Genomic DNA, 19,947 nt, shown 5'->3' with positions numbered 1-19,947 from the left:
GTTACATGATCAAGGTAATGAGTACATTTCCTATCTAGCATTGTTACCTCCTCCTTTGTTTTTCCCCTACCATCCCTTCCCTCCCTACCTCCCCAACAACCAAGTATTTCACTTTTATCACACATGTTTGTGTGTTGTGTGTTGTGTGGTACTGGGTCTTGTACTTACTGGGCAGGTATTCTACCACTTGACCTAGGGATCCAGCCCTCTTTTGCTTTATTTTTCAAATAGGATCTCACATTATTTTTCTCAGGCCAACCTGGAGCATGATCCTCCTACTTACATAACCACTATATCTAGGATTACAGGTATATACCACTACACTCAGCTTTCTGGGTTGAAATGTGGTCTTGCTAGCTTAGGCTAGGCTTAAACTGTGATCCTCCTGTATTCTGCCTCCTAAGTAGCTGTGATTATAGATATGAACCACTGCACACAACTGCAACCCACCGTTTTTGAGCATCCAACTAACAGAACCTTCATAGATGAGTTGGGAAATAAATGATGTTCCCAGGAAATGGGGCTCTTGGGACTTTCGAATGAGCAAGACAAATTTCCACTAAAAGACCACAGGACAGAGTTAAAAGTCAGGGCTCCCTTCACCTTCAGCCTCTACCCGGTTGGTCTACCTGTAAGAGATGCTCTAAGAAGTCACAAGAGGCATTGATCTGTGTAGAGATAAAGTAAAATACAAGTGACAGCATGGGCAGCTGACTAAAGCTGGGTCAAGGCTGTCCAGCCACCAGGGAGGAAGTGACTAAGACACAAAGTCCCTTCTTCTGTAACATTCTACATAGGAGGGCTCTCTTGAAATGTGATCTCCACACAGAGCTGACTCACTGGCTTCCTCCTCCCCCAGTGTCAAGAGTTGCCTTTCTTCCCACTGCACTGTTGAACAAGTGCAGAGATTGCTGGTTTCAAGGTAGACTGATGAAAATGCCTCTCATTTCTCATTTCTATTTTTAGGATGTCACTGACTTGCTGAGTCATATTTGGCAAGCTCAGAGTCTCTCTTCTCCTCCCATTTTTTTCTATCCAGAACAATATATGAAAAGCTCTAAGACCTTTTATTTGGGAAAAGGTATAACAACAGCTATAAAAATAATAGTGTAATTCACCAAAAGGCTTTTACCAGTATATAGATCAATTAAAACATACTTCTCTTGCAATACAAATATTTTAATCTAACTTGTTTCTTTTCTTTTTTTCAATTTTTATTTTTATGTCAGTACTGGGCCTTGAATTCAGGTCCTAGGCTCTGTCCCTTAGCTTTTCACTCAAGGCTGGGCCTCTGCCAATTGAGTCACAGCTCCACTTCTGTCTTCTTGGGAAGGGAGGGAGTGCTTGCCTTGCATGCATGAGGCCCTGGGTTCCACTCTTCAGCACCACATAAGCAGAAAAAGCCGGAAGTGGTGCTGTGGCTCAAGTGGTAGAGCGCTAGCCTTGAACTGAAGAGCTGAGGGACAGCGCCCAGGCCCAGAGTTCAGGCCTACAACCGACAAAAAAAAGGGGGGCGGGGGAGGGAGTTGAGCACTACAATCATTTTACTGGCATTGACACGAGGCAAGTTCTCATTTAATAATTATACCCTTCCTCTAGCCAGGACGTTACACCTAGGTTATTGACTTTAATAACAATCAAACTATTGTAAGGCTCTTGATAGTGTGTCTTGAAAAGAAACTGAATAAATATTTAATGGTGCTAAGAAGGAAACAGGATGAAGTAAAAATGAAACAGTATAAAGATGTTGTCACAAAAGCTTTGCAAAAGATTAAATTTGTCAACTGTTTTTCTTTTGATGGTGCTTAGGTTTGATTCAGGGCTTTGCATTGGTTAGGCAGGTTCTCTACCATCAAACCACATCCCTAGCAATTTTACCAAGTAGTTTAAGAATAAGGATAAATGTGACTTCTAACCTGATCACCTTGTAAATTAAAAATATCAGATATATTTAAGAGGACAATTAAAAGTATTTTTCTAACTTTATTTTGCCTTATTTAACATTAAAAACTCTATTTATCCTTGATACACCAAAGTGGCTTGGAAGGTGGGATCATGGTATGTTTTGATTTCTCTTTCTAATGTTTGGTGTAATACTGAGTAATTGATGCTACTATTACTGCTGGGTGCCAGTGGCTCACACCTGTAATCCTAACTGCTTAAAAGGTTAAGATCTGAGTGAGGATGATGATTCAAAGCAAATTAACCACCAAAAAGCCAGAAATGGAGCTGTGGCTCAAGTAGTAGAGCACCAACTTTGAGTGAAAAAGCTAAGGGATGGTACCCTAGTACCAGTCAAAAGAAAGGCAGAAAGACAGACAGGAAAGAAGGAAGGCAGAAAGACAGACAGGAAGGAAGGAAGGCAGAAAGACAGACAAGCAGGAAGGAAGGCAGAAAGACAGGAAGGCAGGAAGGCAGGAAGGAAGGCAGGAAGGAAGGAAGGAAGGAAGGAAGGAAGGAAGGAAGGAAGGAAGGACAGAAGGAAGGAAGGAAGGAAGGGAGGGAGGGAGGGAAGGAGGGAGGGAGGGAGGGAGAGAGGGAGGGAGGGAAGGAAGGAAGGAAGGAAGGAAGGAAGGAAGGAAGGAAGAAGGAAAGGAGGGAAGGAAGAAGGAAAGAAGGGAAGGAAGAAGGAAAGGAGGGAAGGAAAAAGACACTATTAGTGATAAAGATGAGTAAGAAGTATAAAGAAAAAGTTGTTAGCCAGGTGCAGGTAGCTCATGCCTGTAATCTTAGCTATTCAGAAGGCTGAATTCTGAAGATTGTGGTTCTAAACCAGCCCAGGCAGAAAAGTCCATGAAACTCTTATCTCCAATAAACCACCAGAAAACAAGAACTGGTGCTGTGGCTCATGTGGTAGAACACTAGCTTGAGCTGAAGAGTTGAGGGACAGTGCCCAGGCCCAGAGTTCAAGCCTCACTATCAACAACAACAAAAAGAACAAGTTGTCATATTATATGAGATGTTTCATTTCTCAGTTATTTATCTAATTTTTATAGAAGTGTACATGATAGCTATATCAAGTCCAGAACTAGAATCCAAGTTGTTAGGTAATATTGAGATTTATTTGCCATACCTCCTTTTTGGTCTTGCAACATGAAGAAGTCACTCTACTGGACCATAAAACTTCAGAATCTAGCTGGGTGCTGGTGGCTAATGCCTATAATCCTAGCTAGTTGAGAGGCTGAGATCTAAGGATTGCAGTTTGAAATCAGCCTGGGCAGGAAAGTCCATGAGACTCATCTCCAATTAACCACCAAAAAGTTGGAAGTGGAGTGTGACTCAAGTGGTAGACCACTAGCCTTGAGCAAAAATGCTCATGGATAGTGTCTAGGCCCTGAGTCCAATCCTGGCACAAAACAAAAACAAAAACCCAAAACTTAAAAGTCTAGGGCTTGGGGGTATAGCTCAGTGGAAGAAGTATTGCCTAACATTTGCAATGTCCTCAGGGTCTGATCACCAACACTACCTACAAGTCAAAATACTGATGACAATGACGATGATGATGGTTTATATCTGTTTCATCTTATAGAATTTGAATTTTCCACCTTGATATTCTAAAATACATTCAGAAAACCCATGAAACAAATGTATAGTGTTAATAGATGGTTATATGGAAACACTGTTATAACCAGTACCAAAGTCAAGAAATAGAATTTGGCCAACCACCCCGGAAACTCCTTCCTGTTCCCTGTCCCTATTACAGCCACCCCGCCTTTTTCACCCTCTCATGCCAAGAAAGGATTATCCTGACTTTTTACAGCAGTGGTTCTCAAGTGTGGTCTCTGCACCATTCTCTAGGATTATGATGCCAATGCAAATTCTGGGTCCCAGCATGTTCTGAGGAAATCAGAAGCTCCTGGTGTGAAGCCAAGCCATTCGTCTAAGAAACCTTCCGGGTGATTCTCACATGTGTTTATAGCTTGAGAATCATTATTTATAACGATCGCTTCCTTGTGTTTCTTTATTGTTTTCTCATCAAAGTATGCACCTCTACACACTAGTTTGTTCTTGCTTATTTTTTTTAATATTGGACATATCTTGAAGTCACTTTGTTAATGCAAAGTTTTCCTCTTCAGGTTTTTCTTTCTTTACAGTGTATCTGTTAAGGGACTCAGGCTGATCAGTCTATAAAATGTCCCACTATTTGGATTTTACTGATGATGGAGTCAATGATGCAGTCCAACAGACTCTCTGTCCTCTGTATTCCCTGAAAATTAGCCACCGGATCCAGAGGCTTATTTGGCTTTCAGGTTGACCTCGTTGGCAAGACTATAGGCTGTGTGCTGATCTCTCATCAGGAGGCACATAATGTCTGCTTGTCATTTTTTGGGGGGACATGAAAAGGGGCTGAAAATACCTAGATCCATTAACTCATTATGGGCTGCAAAATGATCATCTTCTAATCCTATTTTTATTCATTTATTAGCCAAAATATATTTATAAAGAAATGTTACCCTCATTGACTATTCCAGTGGCACAAGTTATAAAGCAAGGTTAATAAGCACTTGATTCTTTCTCAATTTTTAATCCGTTTTCAAAATAACAAATTGGTTTGTCATCTCCAATGATGGACAATTGTTTTCTGTTTAATTATGGGCTTGAGTAGTTAAGAATATTTGATAGGGTTTCAAATCCTTTGTAATTATCCCCTCTTGGGTTAGTGAGAGCCACTTCAAGTTGGCTTCTGAGTCCTTTTCTTTGTGCTGGTCCTGGAGGATGAACTCAGGGCCTGAGCAATATCCCTGAACTTTTGTACTCAAGGCTAGTGCTCTACCACTTTGAGCCACAGCACCATTTCCAGCTTTTTGGTAGTTACTTGGAAATAAGAGTCTCATGGACTTTCTTGCCTGAGCTGGCTTTGAACCATGATCCTTAGATCTCAGACTTCAGACTAGTTAGAATTGTAGACATAAGCCACCTGAGTCCTTTTGAGAGGACTATCTAGAATGGGAATATATTCTATACTTATCTGGTACATTTCCTAACCTAACTTACTTCTTCAAGAAGCTGTTTCTTTTAGAGTGAAATATTTCAAGGAGATGTTGTTTGGAGGCTTTTCCAATGGACAAAGTAGAAATTCTGTGTGTATGTATATCCAGTACTGTGTAACAAATCACTTCCTAGAACAGCAACTTAAAACAATAAATCTTTATTATATCAAACAGCTTCTACAGGTCAGGATTCCCAGAGTAGTTGACATGCTGGTTTGAATCATTAAGGGTTATCTTATGAGGCTGTAGCCAAGATGTCAGCCAGGCTGACCTGGCCGAGATTCCCTTCCAAGGTGGCTTCTTTAAGCCTGGCAAGTGGTTGATGCTGGCTGCTGGCAGGAGGCCTCAGTTGGTCACCACAGGATCTCTCTTACAGGGCTTCTCAAATGCCCGAATGGCAGCTGGGTTTCCCTAAACAGGGTGAGCCAAGAAAACATGGCAGAAGTTACAGTAATTTTATGATGTATTCTTGGAAGTTACAGTCTATAAATCCTATGATATACGTGGGTCAGGAGAGGAGATAAGACTACAAAACAGCACAAATACTAAAAGCAAAGGACTCTTGGGGACCAACAGTTTGGCTGGTACTTAAGAATAAAAATTGTCCAGGCACTGGCAGCTTACACCTGTAATCCCAGCTCTACAGGAGGCTGAGATCTGAGGATTACAGTTTTTTTTTGTTTTTGTTTTTTTTTGTTTTGGTCCGGTCGTGGGGCCTGAACTCTGGGCCTGGGCACTGTCCCTCAGCTCTTCAGCTCAAGGCTAGTGCTCTACCACTTGAGCCACAGCGCCACTTCCGGCTTTTTTCTTTTTGCCTATGTGGTGCTGAGGAATCAAACCCAGCACCTCAGGCATGCAAGGCAAGCGCTCTACCACTGAGCCACCTTCCCAGCCCTGAGGATTACAGTTTGAAGCCAGCCTGAGCAGGAAAGTCTGTGAGACTCTTACCTCCAATTAACTACCAAAAGCCAGAAGTGGAGCTGTGACTTAAGTGGTAGAGCACCAACCTTGAGTGAAAAAGCTCAGGGACAGCACTCAAACCCTAAGCTCAAGCCCTAGGGCCAGCACAAAAGAAAAAAAAAATTGCTCATGAATTCATATTGATACTTCCTCAAAATTCAGTTTTCCTTAGTGTATTCTATACAATAGCTCCTTTCTTTCATAGCAAGCACTGTAGCAAATAGAATCTTTCATAATTGTTTTTTATTTTTATGATAGGTTAGGTTTTCAAAGAGTGGAACACCAAGTCGAAATTAAACATACAAGGTATTTTGGAGGGGAAGCACTTGGGAGTATAAATAGGAGCAGAAACAAGAGTAGTGAGTATTGGAAAACTAAGGCAGGAAGACAGCAAATTCCAGGCCAACCTGGCTATACCACTAGACCCAAAGAAATGAAATGAAAGAAAATGAAAGAAAATAAAATGTAGCAGGGAAATAATGCAAGTCTAACACCAGGACAGGGGGCTAGGGAAATGCTAGGCAAAAAGAACTTTAGACTGAGGCTCAATTCTAAGAACAGTTCAGCTACACAAAGGTAAACTCTTTAAGAAAGAACAAGTCTGCACTAAAGTACCTGTCTGTGCTCATTCATTGGCTGGAAGCAGCCCTGGGGGGGCGTGGCCTCAGTGCTAATCCAAAAGGCCAAGAGGGTGTTGGTTGTTTATGCTACCCAAGCAGTACCTAAAATGTATATGAACTGTACATGTTTCTGGTTGCTAAAGCTTCATCCTACATTTTATACTCCAGATTTAAGAGTAAAAGTACTGATATTATCATCATCAATATGATCACTGAAGATGTAATGGACACAGATTGCTTTGACTAAAAAGCACTTACTCCTTACTTGGGCCCATGAGTTAACTACTAGCAGTGAAAAAGCTTGACATTTTGGCTTCCATTTTGTACCTGTCTTTGCTCTAAGTCAGTCTTTTGGCAGTCACTTTGCAATCACCTTGGAATCCAGGAAGGATAGGATAGATTGATAATGTTTTTTTTTTTTTTTTTTTTTTTTTTTTTTTGTCGGTCATGGGGCTTGAACTCTGGGCCTGAGCGCTGTCCCTCAGCTCTTCAGCTGAAGGCGAGCACTCTACCACTTGAGCTACAGCACCACTTCCGGTTTTCTGGTGGTTTATTGGAGATAGGAGTCTCACGGTCTCTCCTGCCCGGGCTGGCTTTGAACCGCAATCCTCAGATCTCAGCCTCCTGAGTAGCTAGGATTACAGGCGTGAGCCACCAGCGCCCGGCTCAGATTGATAATGTTTTTAAAGGAGGAATGGAGGAAACTACCCACAAGAAGAGTGATGGCAGAGCCTCCAGAGGACAGACCACCCATCAGGCAACAATGACTTACTGATCCTGACCGTATCTCTCTCCACAAATGATGATGACAGCAATAACAATTCTTCCAGAACCCCTCTCAAAACTAGTAATGAAAAACTAGTACTGGACTACTTTGACCAGGACTGTTTAATCATGATATATGCTTTTCCATCCCTCCCCACAATGGCCCTACTTAATATTCTCTCTCTCTCTCTCTCTCTCTCTCTCTCTCTCTCTCTCTCTCTCTCTCTTTCTCTCTCTCTCTGCAGTACTGAGGGATGAACTCAGGGCCTTACATTTGCTAAGCAGACACGCTACCGACCACTGACCCATCCTGCCAGTCCTTTTGCATTGGTTATTTTTGAGATGTGTTGTGCTTTATGCCTGGCCAATCTGGAATGTGAACATCAAAAAATTTTTTAAAAAGGGCCAGAGGCATGACTCAATGATAGAGTGCCTGTTTAGCAAGACTCTAAGTTCAAATCCCAGTACTGAAAACAAACAACAACAACAAAAATGCAACAAAAAAGACGATGGTTTTATACATGCTATCCTATAAACACCCCTTCTAAATTTATACAGAGTATAGTAATTTTATTGTATGCTGTATTATACTACATTTAAGATGTTCATATTTTTACAAATCCTTCTGTCAGGTTAAAATTATACACATTCACTCCCTTGTCTATTTCCTCTGCCTTTACCACAGTCAGTTAAAAATTAAACTGATTCAATGTGCTCTTTCATATTTAAGAATCAGAAATTTGGAAACACAGTCTGGTTACCTACAGTGCTGGAAGTAAAATGTAACCCATGTATGACCTTGAATTTACGACTATGAATCTATTTGGCCTCACATGTAGCCTTGAAGTCCAAACTAGTTAATCCAGAATTTAGTAGGCAGATGACACGCCCATCTTCCTATGTGGTAGCAATTCATAGGTGGTACAAAACCCCTGCGAAGTTTTCAGCTAAAAATAGAATACTTTGACGAAGATTAGAAGACTTTGGAGCAGGTTCTTTGTATGACCCATTGACATCAGGAGAGAGTGGGGATCTGGGACAAAGGATGGTTCAACCCTTTCACAGTTATAGATACTTCAGTGGGAATGTTTGAAAAGCACTAATCTATATTTAGCTAAGGAATTAAAGGGAAAATTTTTCAGCTTTTCTAAACATAATTTAAATAACAATGTGTGAAGATTCATAAAGAAGCTAGTGCAGCAGAGCAATTATTCCAGAGACACAAGCTTTAGTCTGGGGTTTGTGTCTTCCCTCCCATTCCCTATTCATGGCTTCAGAGTTTTCCCAACACCAAATGGCTCTATATATCAGTTAAGTATACAGACACAAATCCAGGCAAACTCACAATCATGAGAAGAATTCCATTAAGATTCCCAAGATGAGAGTTCTTTGTGAGAAAGTACCACTGGATTTGTTTTTCATAATTCACCATTGGATGACTAGAAGAAAGTTATGAAGGATTCCTTTGTCTTCCTATATGAGAACCTCTGATTACCTTTCCTCTCACCCCCTTGGTCTGTACCAAAACATGAATGGTGCTAGTGGTCTGGCTCCATGTACTTACCAGGCAGCCTTGGAAATGACTCTGGGGAAGCTTGGTAGGCCAGGCAACTCTTGCTTGGCATAGGACAATAATTTATCTTTGCAGGGAAATCTGCATTTAGCATCTACTCCTAGTCTCAAGCCTATCTTGTCCCTTAGATTTAAAAAGGATAAAAAACCAAATGGGCTTCTGGCTTTGACTCTGGATTTCTTCTCCAGGCAATACTCTTCCCACTCAAACCAAACACTTCCCACCTGCTAAGAAAAAAAAATCTGGTGTTAAAATATAATCAGACTTGTAAAACAGAATATGGGTGATTAATTATGAGAAAAGATTTTTTCATTTTCCAGGAGGAGCATTTGCCAATAGATTTCCTTTAAATAACCAATTCCCTTGGCATGCTTGAAAGGAGATCTGATTGACAGCAGATGACGTATGTGAAGCTTTTATGGATGTACGTCCCCATCCGTGTCTTTTGGGCAGCCTTGCTGATTCAAGTGCACGGAGGTTGCATTAAAATAGCTTCTCTAGAGTCAAAGTTAGGAGAAACCAGCTCTGAATATCCCGTGGCTGGCTCAAATGTTATGTCCTTGTCCCCTCCTGTTCAGACAATGCTTGTTTAATTAGCTTTGGCTTCCAGCTACAATCAAAGGAGTAAACATTTAATCCCGAAAGTCAATCGACTATATTGAATTTCCAGTTATACCACTTATGACTTTGGCGGGGAGTATTTAACCACTTTGAGCTTCTGTTTTTTTTTTTTCTCAACTGGGAAATGGGTAAGAGCATTGAGTATGGTAATACATTAAATGTGATGATATATGAAATACATCATCTGCCTGCCACAGACTAAGTTAGGAACTGCTGTTAATAACCGTTAGATGAGCAGGGCCCAGGAAATAGGAGAACAGATGTCTTGTTCTATTCCAATTACATGATCCATGAACCTGGAGAGGGCTTAATATACAGCTTTTCCTGGTTATCTAATCAGCACTGAGAGAACCATCTACATTAAACTAAACTTCAGACTACTACTTTCAGCTATTCTATCTTTGAATTGTAAATGGTCAGTTTTCAACAACTCATATGGCACACCATTTGCTGCAGAGGACAAAGAGCAGTTAATTCTCCAAGTGACTTCATGAAGGTGTTTGTTAATTAACATCAGAAAATCTTTTAGTAACAGATTAGTTTTTTGAAAAAGTGGTTAGAACAATTGAAACAATTGTTCAATCCTGCTTCTTATTTGTTTTGTGTTGGTCGATCATGGGGCTTGGACTCTGGGCCTGGGCACTGTCCCTGAGCTCTTCAACTGAAGGCTAGCACCCTACCACTTGAGCCACAGTGCCACATCTGATCCTGTTTTTTTGTTTCTGTTTTTTTTAAAGGTATCTTGGTTATTATTTCTGCTCTAACCTAGCACAGCGATTCTCAAGTATGTTCCTCTTGGGCTGGGAAAGCGGCTCAGAGGTAGGGTGCTTGCCTCACATGCATTAAGCTCTGAGTTTGATTCCTCAGCACCATATAAGCAAAAAAAGCTGGAAGTGGTGCTGTTGAGCTGAAGAGCTGAGGAACAGTGCCCAGGCCCAGAGCTCAGGCCCCATGACCAACCAAAAAAAAAAAAAAAAAAAAAAAGAAAGAAAAGAAATGGAGATTCTCAGGTCTTACCCCAGACCTATCAGCACATAACAATCTGTGATTTAATAAGCCTGTGGTAGTGATGATCCATGACATGGATGGTATATATTTAGGCTTCCTACTGCATGTGACATTCCTGACAGACATTGTTATTGAAGCTGAGCATCTCTCCTATTGAGTCTGGATGAGACCTCAGAGCCCTTTCCAACACAGTGGCCAACAAATATCATTCCAAATCAATCAGGGTTGGCATAACAGCCTAAGGTTTAGTGCTGGAAGATCTCAAGAAAATATTCATTCAGATATTTGAATTTCCCCTGGAATAATAGTACGGCCTAAGGAGGAAGTTGAGACCCTACAGATAATAAGAAAATAAGCTGAGTTTCTGAACTTTTTTTTTTTTTTGTCAGTTGTGGGGCTTGAACTCTGGGCCTGGGCACTAGCTCAAGCTCCACCACTTGAACCACAGTACCACTTCCAGTTTTCTAGTGGTTAATTGGAGATTAGAGTTTCATGGACTTTCTTGCCTAGACTGGCTTTGAGCCTCAATCCTCAGATCTCAGCCTCTTGAGTAGCTAAGATTATAGGCGTGAGCCACTGGCACCTGCTTCTGAACTTTTTAAAACCATCTTTGACATGGGCACGCTTGATCACCATAGCACATGGAATTTCATTGTAGCAGTACATGCTTAGCCTCCATGTTCTTCTTATTGAAAACTTGTTAAAGGATGTTAATAAACCAACTTAGAATGTATGAAGTTCTACCTAGTTCTAGTTGGTATAGGACCATCCAAATACCAGGGCTCCAGGAAAGTGTGGTGAACCATTCTTCTTAGCTCAGAGCTATAGAGAAATATGGTGGGTTAAATGATTCGAATTATCTAAGTAAAAGAAATTATTTGCACTCTTTCACACAAGACTCTGCCCAGAATATAGATACTAAGATTCATAATGATATTACCATACTTGCATCCCTGTTATCCAATAAGTATTCCATATGTCTGTTTTTAGTTCCTTTATATAAAACATCAGTCATCAGTATTCAGTGTAAGTTGTACATAGAGCATAATAAGATGAACCCATATTCAGATCTGTCCTATTTTATCACTGTCCATTTGTTTTAGTGGCTCATAATTCAGTGTATGAACATTTCCAAAGTTTCTTATTTAACAAATGAAACTTCATTTATCTTTGGCCACATTGCCTAATCCATTGAAGTTAACTTGCTACAAATCTTCCTTAAGTGGAGTTACTTCTTTAGTAGCATTTCTGGTGCATGGCTATTGCTGATAATAGCAGCAATTGATATCCTAGGATATAAATATTCAAAGCAATTCACCAAGAATTTATTGTCATCTATTAGAAGTCAGTGTGTCTTGAGCTACAATGTATGTTGGGAGTTGTCAGCTGAGAACAGGGCTTGAGCTGAAACCAGCCAGAACCAAAAACTTTGATTTAAAAGTTAGAATGGGCCGGGCGCTGGTGGCTCACGCCTGTAATCCTAGCTACTCAGGAGGCTGAGATCTGAGGATCGTGGTTCAAAGCCAGCCCGGGCAGGAGAGACCGTGAGACTCCTATCTCCAATAAACCACCAGAAAACCGGAAGTGGCGCTGTAGCTCAAGTGGTAGAGCGCTCGCCTTGAGCTGAAGAGCTGAGGGACAGTGCCCAGGCCCAGAGTTCAAGCCCCACGGCCGACAAAAAAAAAAAAAAAAAAAAAAAAAAAGTTAGAATGGGACATGATGCAGGGCTTCTGAGCAACAAATAGTATTAATTCTTTGAGATTACATCTCAGTCCCAAATCAAGGACATCTGTTTGGATTCCTCAAGTTGTAACTAGGAACATTGTCTAAAGAAAGGGACTGGCACAAGCTAGCTGAATTCACAACATCTACTGGACCTCAGTTCTGGTGGAAAATCAATGGGAATGGATTCCAGCTGTTTAGGTGTAGGGAGAACATCTGTAGTAGGATGCGTATGTTTCTACCCAAAGTCTAATTTTACCCCCAAGCAAACTATATATTAGGTATAGGGCTGCAGAGTTTCATGCTTCATGTTAGCAGATACATTACTATGTTCCCCTAGCATCTAGCCCCAGGCAATGGACCATGAAAAGAATAAGGGAGTCTTAGCAATCCTGTTGTCTGAACTCTTAGCCAGGTGACATGTGACACAGTGGTAACCATTGACACAAGGAGAAGTTTGCAGGAGATGGTGTAGGGGAATCTTGCATTGTTGAAAGGAGCAAAACTGGCATAGTCCTGCATCCTCTCTTCCTGACAAAATTTAGCTTGTGGGGGAAAAAAAAAACAAGATAACCACAAAGATTTCAATTCTGTCTTCATGGAGGTACTAAATATTAAAAACTTCATACATCTGGACTGCTAGTAAAGAATGATAACCCCTTTTGTTTAAACTATTGATACTCTAATGTTCACAATGGATAGATAGCAGTCCAAGGTAATACCCTGCTCACTGTGGAAGTGGAAATCCTAACAACTACCACATTCAGAGTCTGCAGCTGAGCATATGTGTGGCAGAAGAAGCAACAGACATGGCACACTATAATGACATGCAGGAGAGCAGACTGACAACATGGTCCGATCAGATCCCATCTGAGATGTTAGCTGTTGTGCAGAAAACAATGTTTCAAGATGGCCGTTAACTAAGATTAGTCTAGAATAGGTATTACAAAGCTGTCATGGAAGAAAGGGTTGAAGTGAGAGAATTCTTGGACCTAAATGTTGGCATATCCACAGGACAGCATTCCAAATTGGGTGAAGGTTCTAAGTACTTTGATGGGCACTAGATTGAGACAGAGCTGGTGTTAATCTATGCCAAGCACTACAAACTATATGATCTTGACAGAGCTATTAAAACCTCACTGCTTCTCAATGTTCTTATCCTTCAGATGGAGAACAATAATATAACACTTACCTCACTGATATGTCTACAAACCACATGAAATAATCCATGTAATGAATTTAACTCAATATAAGACACATAGTAAATATTTAATAAAGGATATTTGTTTTATTTGGTAGTTAAATACATGGACTGGAGTCAGAAGGCATGATTCAAATTTTGTACTCCTTTCATCCTGCCCATATAACATTGATTAAGTTTCCATTGCTTTATCTGTAAAGTGGGAATTAATAATAGCACCATCCTTAAAGGATGGTTGTGGAAATCATTCAAATGATGTATTAATTTAACAAAATTAATTACTAAATAAATATGAGATATTGTTATTACTAGTTACATCCTGAACAAATCTAAAAGATGTTTGTAACTTACTTCCTGTTCTTAAAATGCTTAGTATTTTAGTTGCTAAAAACTAAGCCATGTGCAGTAGTATGCACCTATTGGCCCAGCTGCTTGACTGACTGGGGCAAGAAGATCACCTGAGTGAGTTTGAAACTAGTCTGGGCAATATAAAAGTAAAACCAAAGCAAAACAAAAGAAAAGAAAGAGCTGGGCCTGTGATCCTACCACCCTGGGAGGCAGAGACTAGGGATCATGGTATGAGGCTAGCCTGAGTGTAAAAGTTCATGAGACTCCATCTCATCCACTGGCTGGGCACAGTGGTATATACCTGTCATCCTTGAAACAGGGGGAAGCACTACTAGGCAAATTGTAGCCCAAGCCAGCCTGGGCACAGAGTGAGACTCTACTTTAGAAATAACCAACACAGGGGCTGGGAAGGTGGCTCAGTGGTAGAGTGCTTGCCTTGCATGCATGAGGCCCTGGGTTTGATTCCTCAGCACCACATAAGCAAAAAGCCGGAAGTGGCGCTGTGGCTCAAGTGGTAGAGCACTAGCCTTGAGCTGAAGAGCTGAGGGACAGCGCCCAGGCCTAGAGTTCAGGCCCACGACTGGACCCCCCCCCAAAAAAAAAAGAAAAAAATAATCAACACAAAAAGAGGCTGGAAGCATGGCTCAAATGGAAGAGTACCTGCCCAGCAAGCAAACTCAAGGCCCTGAATTAAAAAGTTTAATCTCCAGTAGCACTAAAACAAGCAGAGAAGAGAGCAGGGGGATGGAGAGGGAGGGAAAAAGGGAAGGAGAAAGGTAGGGGAAGAGGGATGGAGGGACAGTGAGAGGAAAGGAAGGAAGGAAGGAAGGAAGGAAGGAAGGAAGGAAGGAAGGAGGGAAGGAAGGAAAGGAGGGGAGGGAGAGATGGAAGGGAGAGAGGGAGGTAAAGAAATAACTATGTAAGTGAAAGAGGAACACTGGGGATAGAAAGGTTGGAAAGAACACCATAAAATGTGATGGGTAGAGAAGAGATACTGAAAGGAATGGAGAGAGGATGAAGATTATTAGAGGAAATTGCTTTTTTACATGCTAGCATCATCATCTTAGAGTAAACGGAATACTTAATCATGTGACTGAGGAATATGTAATAATTTAGCTTTTTCTTAATTGCTAATCCAAATAAACCTAATACTATTCTAAAGATAGCCTAAACAATGCACAGTTTAGGTCATATCTAAACCAAAGAATATATAAGAATGAGAATTAAAGTTTACAAGGACTGGGTTAAAAAAAACCTTGATATTTGATTCGATCTATAAATTATGCTTAACCATAATGACAACAGACATGTATGGGTTTTTTTTTGCTGTGAAATAAAGACTCTGCTTTTGGAAAAGAATCTAGCAAGAATTTCTTAGATGCAGACAAGGAAATTTATGCTTCTAGAATAAAGAATACTGCCTTCAAAGACTTCAGTAGAGGACTCAGCATTTTCCCTAACACGGTCATCCCAGTGGTGCTACCCTTCTTTCCCAATATTTTCCAAACAGCAAAGCATTGGGTCAGGCTTCTAGAGATCTTTTAAATGTGTCCTGTGTGCATATCAGGCTCATTACCAGCCAATGATGACCACATGGTTAGTGCTTACAAACCACTGGCCAGAACTATATGCAATTTCTTTTACATATCCTGTGTTACCTGCTTGACATCCTTTCTTTTGATATCTCTGATTAGTCAAAGATCCATCTTGCAAGAAGACTTTTGTACCACATTGGTTCTCATTGATTTCTTCCTTCTCTAAACCAAGGCATTTGTCACCTGCAACACTAACACTACCATCATGTGTCTTCCAGCTCTTGGGCTCCCAAGACCACTTCTCTGGTCCCAACTTTTTTTTTCTCTTTTCCAGTGGCCCCCAGGTATTCCAGAGGAAAGAAAAAAGCAACAGGTACAAAGCCCAGAGACACACCAGCTCATGGCACTCAAAAGATGGCTTGAATGTCAGTGATCTTGATGACCATGTCCATTGGGGAGGGGCGGGGGGCGGCTAAAAAACAAAATCTAAACCAATTTCCCTGGAGTCAAAATGCTTACATATTTTTGATTCATGAGTATAGTTGTCTATTACAGTATTGACTATGTTCTCTCAGACTCTTTTAGAAATCTCAAACCTTAAACAACTGTGACATACCAGTCTATTAAGCTATGTAAGTGGCTTCATGCCTAATAGCCTTGCCTCTTGGAGAAGCAAGCCTAGATTAGAAGCCTGCTAGATTAAAAACATCTTCCCTTTTCTCCCCTCCCCCAAAATGAAGTGTGATGGCTCTGCCTTTCCTTTGTGATCCAACACTGTTCTAGGGCACAGCCTTTTCTGATTGGTGATTGACAAGTTTTCCAAGGTCAGTTATCACTGACTTTAACTGCTTGCCTTACTAAGGAGAGCCCAAGTCGTTTGGAATTCATCCCACTGTCACCAAGCCCTCTCTATAATTTCCTCTTAGCAGGCACAGGGGCTATCTCTCACAGACGTTCTCCCTGCCATTTATCTTCCCCTCTGACCCTTCAAGCTTCCCCTCACCTCCACTCTGCAATTTATTTACATGCTGGGTATTGTTAGATAAACAGACATTTGATTTATGGGTAACTGGAAATAATTGTTATTTTTTTCTTTTCTTTAAATTATTTTCTAAACTTTACTCTGGGTTTCATTAATATCTTGCTTTGAAAGTATTACTGAAAGGTGGCAAATAAGTCTCTCTCTCTCTCTCTCTCTCTCTCACACACACACACACACACACACACACACACACACACACACACACGTATAATCCTCTATACCATATTGGCTTCTCCTCTTAACTTCTAACTGGCAGGGCTGTTTGTTAACTTTCCCCACATTCCCAGTGTCTCACACTCAGGCTGATCCTTTCTAAATGCTGTAACCATTTGGTGAATAAGTTCCATGATAGGATAAAGATAACCACATAGTCTTTACTATATAGACAGGTGATATAATTGCTTGATCAGTAGAAAATAACAGAAATGACATGCCCATTACTTGGCCCAGGTCTGAAGAGATCGGTAGCTTCAGCCTCTTGTCCCTCAGAACACTTCGTCTGGAAGCCTTGCATGGAAGTCTGACCACCACAAGGCTGTTTTGCTGGAGAAGTGGTCCAGCAGCATTCAACCTCCTATCCACTGCCGCCAAGGTGCAGGTATGTGAGTGAAGCCTCCAGTCTACCAGCAAGATACCCCTTGGAATGGGACAATTGCCTGGTTGGGTCTTGCCAGAATTCTCTGACCCATAACATCATGGGATACAATAAATGGTTGTTGTTTTAATCCTCTTAAGTTTTGGAGTAATTTGTTATATAATGTAAACAGAACAAAATTCTAGGGGATCAGCTTATGCACTCACAAGTATTGCTTACCTGACTAGTTCAGGAAGGCATGCGTGTGATCAGGTAAGATGAGTGTGATCAGGTAAGTGCATGTGAAATTACTACAGGTCATATATAATAAGCTAAGATGCTATTTTTTATTTTTTCATTCTTTGTGCTCCTGGGCAGTGGCAGGCTATGGGACCAGAGCACCCTCAGTACGTAGAGATTGTATTTAGCATTTAGAACCCAAGAGCACTGAATCCTTGCAGTTCTTTTTTGTGACTATTGGGAAAGCCACAATATTCTACCCAGAGTTAAACCACTGGGTAGAAGTAACACTTCTAATAGAATAGGCTTAGATGGAAATTAGATATAAGATTCAAAGACTTCATGGAGATGATATAGTGAGAACCACAAGACTAAATTAAAACCTTGGAAGGCAGATACAATTTTTCCTTACCCTAATGGTAGATCCAGAAAAATATGTTGAAAAAATAGAAATATGGATGAGGCAAAGTATAAGAGATACCTGAGTAGAGAGTAGAGGGCCAATGAAAACTCATTTATCTTGTGTGTACTTGGAACTTCTGATTTAGAGATCTGGGAAACATGTTAACTAGCATTTAAATTAGAAAAAAAAACCAACTTAAGGGAACAGCTCAAGAACAAAATAATGAGAAGATAAAGGCTTAATGTGAAATCCTTAGGCAGAGATTTTTCAAATATGAAGAAACCTCAATATCAGCTCAACACCTGGCAAGTGATTTGACTTATTTCTAAACTGTTTTCTTGTTGTAAAATGATACTTCTCTGCTCCCTCATGAAATTATGTGGGTTGAACTTCAGAGGAGATGAGAAAGAGGTTTAAAAAGGAGAAAAAAAGAAAACCAATATGCAATTACTAAGTAGCACCAAATTTTGAGAAATATGGAATCAAAACCATCCATTTCAAATGTACATCTTCTTTTAAAAAATTAAACAGATCACTCAGTTAGTTATCCATATGTTGATGATTAAGTTTATGTAAAAAATTAATTGTGGTTGTGTAATGGAAAGCAAGTAAATAAAACCAGCAAGTCATGTAAACAACAACACTAAGAATTCAATATCTTGGCAATACCTGTTGCTTCTTTGAATGAGCACAATCCCATCAAAAGACACCAGATGTGAGAGATGGACAGACTGGCTGGTGATCGAGTGGCACTTTTGGACATCAGAGGTATAATGGAGCCTGAAGAAGTAGCATAGGTCGGTGACAGCTCAGTGGCCCCAAAGGCAATGGTCTAGACAGCTCTCCTGAGCCATCATAAAGGACATCATAGTGGTTAGCTACTGTTACCTAGAACACAAAGGAAAAGCCTTTTCTTTTGCCTAATTTAGTGGGCAGTGCTCAGAATGACACCAGTGTTTCTCAGACTTTGCTTTGTGGACCCCTGGCAGCACCATCTATAAGGGTCCAGACCTGTGACTCAGCCCAGCTTAGGAATCTACATTGTAACAGGAACTCTGGAGGGTTCTACTGTAGATTCCATAGCTCTGAATGCTGTATTCCCTTGCATATTGGACTGTCCATAAACATGCTATGTTCACTTCAACCTTAGTTCCTTCGTTGACTCTTTCTCTATAAACACCTCTCCTTTTTTCATGGCAGAGGTCAAGATATGCAGACTTCTCTGGGCTTCTTGATCTCTTCTGTGAACTCTAATTGTACTAAGTAATCCTGTCTTATCCTCTTTTGCAGCTTCTTTCATGTGTGTAGTAAATCCCCCTTTATGGCTCAATTCCATTAAATCCTGCCCAAGGCAGAAAGAAGCCTCTTTCAAAGGTTTCTTTCTCTGACAAGTCCTTTTTCCTAGCTATTTTTCAAAGTGCATTACCATCTGGCTTTCCAAGAAAAGATGGGTCCTAGACCTTTATCAGGAAGTCCTGAGGAGCAGAGGGCTGGCAGTGAACACTGTAGAGTCATAACACCACCTCTATCATTGCACTGGGCTTCAAACTTGGGATCTCATGAGACAAAAAGACTTCCTTCCCTGTTTATTGTTTTGATTTTACCCCTTTATCATCCCTCCTGGTATGAAAATTAATTTAAACTGGAGACAATATTTCCATCTTTCCCCAGTAATATTATAATCTTAAAGATGAAAGCCCATCCCTCATCCTACACCTTCTTGTTCTCTCTCTCTCTCTCTCTCTCTCTCTCTCTCTCTCTCTCTCTCTCTCTCTCTCTCTCTCTCTCTCTCTCTCTCTCTCTTTCTCTCTCTCTCCATGGAAAATGCTGGCACTCCAGTCTTTCCATTGTTCTTCGAGGCCATTGTAGGCACTTTTTCCCTAGACTCCTGGTCATAGTATATTGAGACACAGGTGAGCCCAATTTTAATCTGGGTGGGTCAGACCTTTTTCTCCATAGATATTTTGAAAACTTTAGAGACTTTTGAGTTTGGAATCAATCCAGGAGTTTTTTTCCCCTGTGGACTAGAAAAATGGAGGAAATTGATCTGTAGAAAGAGAGTAGCATGCTGTAGTGGCAGATCAGAGGGAGAGGCAAATGAGTGGTAGAATTTGGTAGGACTGTATTACTACCCAGGATATATTTTGGAACTTAGCATACAATTATTCTTTTTATTTATTTGTTAGATGCCCTTGATTTGCGTTAAGCTAGTTAGGGGAGGCCGGAGAAGTCTGAAAAGACAAAGAGAACAAGGGAAAAGAGATTGTAGATGGCCTCCAGGTAGCTAGTCCATAGGATCTAACAAAACATGTATTATCTCACTTATCAAGTATCCATGTGTCTT

The 19,947-nt window shown here is 40.7% G+C and overlaps 1 long non-coding RNA gene across 1 annotated transcript in view; it reads left to right on the top strand.

The window, feature by feature from the left end:
• Window positions 1–15,712, top strand: part of LOC138832820 (uncharacterized) — a 99,348-nt gene extending 83,636 nt beyond the window's left edge. Inside the window, exon 4 of the long non-coding RNA XR_011373698.1 lies at window positions 15,679–15,712. This is a non-coding gene — a long non-coding RNA (uncharacterized lncRNA). The remainder of the gene's footprint in view (window positions 1–15,678) is intronic.
• Window positions 15,713–19,947: the final 4,235 nt, after the last annotated feature.

The sequence above is a fragment of the Dipodomys merriami genome, unplaced genomic scaffold, assembly GCF_024711535.1.
Source record: "Dipodomys merriami isolate MVZ:Mamm:240054 unplaced genomic scaffold, mDipMer1.0.p SCAF_1, whole genome shotgun sequence".
NCBI lineage: Eukaryota > Metazoa > Chordata > Mammalia > Rodentia > Heteromyidae > Dipodomys > Dipodomys merriami.
Note: the sequence above shows the minus strand (reverse complement) of the source record. Positions and strands in the feature narration are given on the sequence as shown.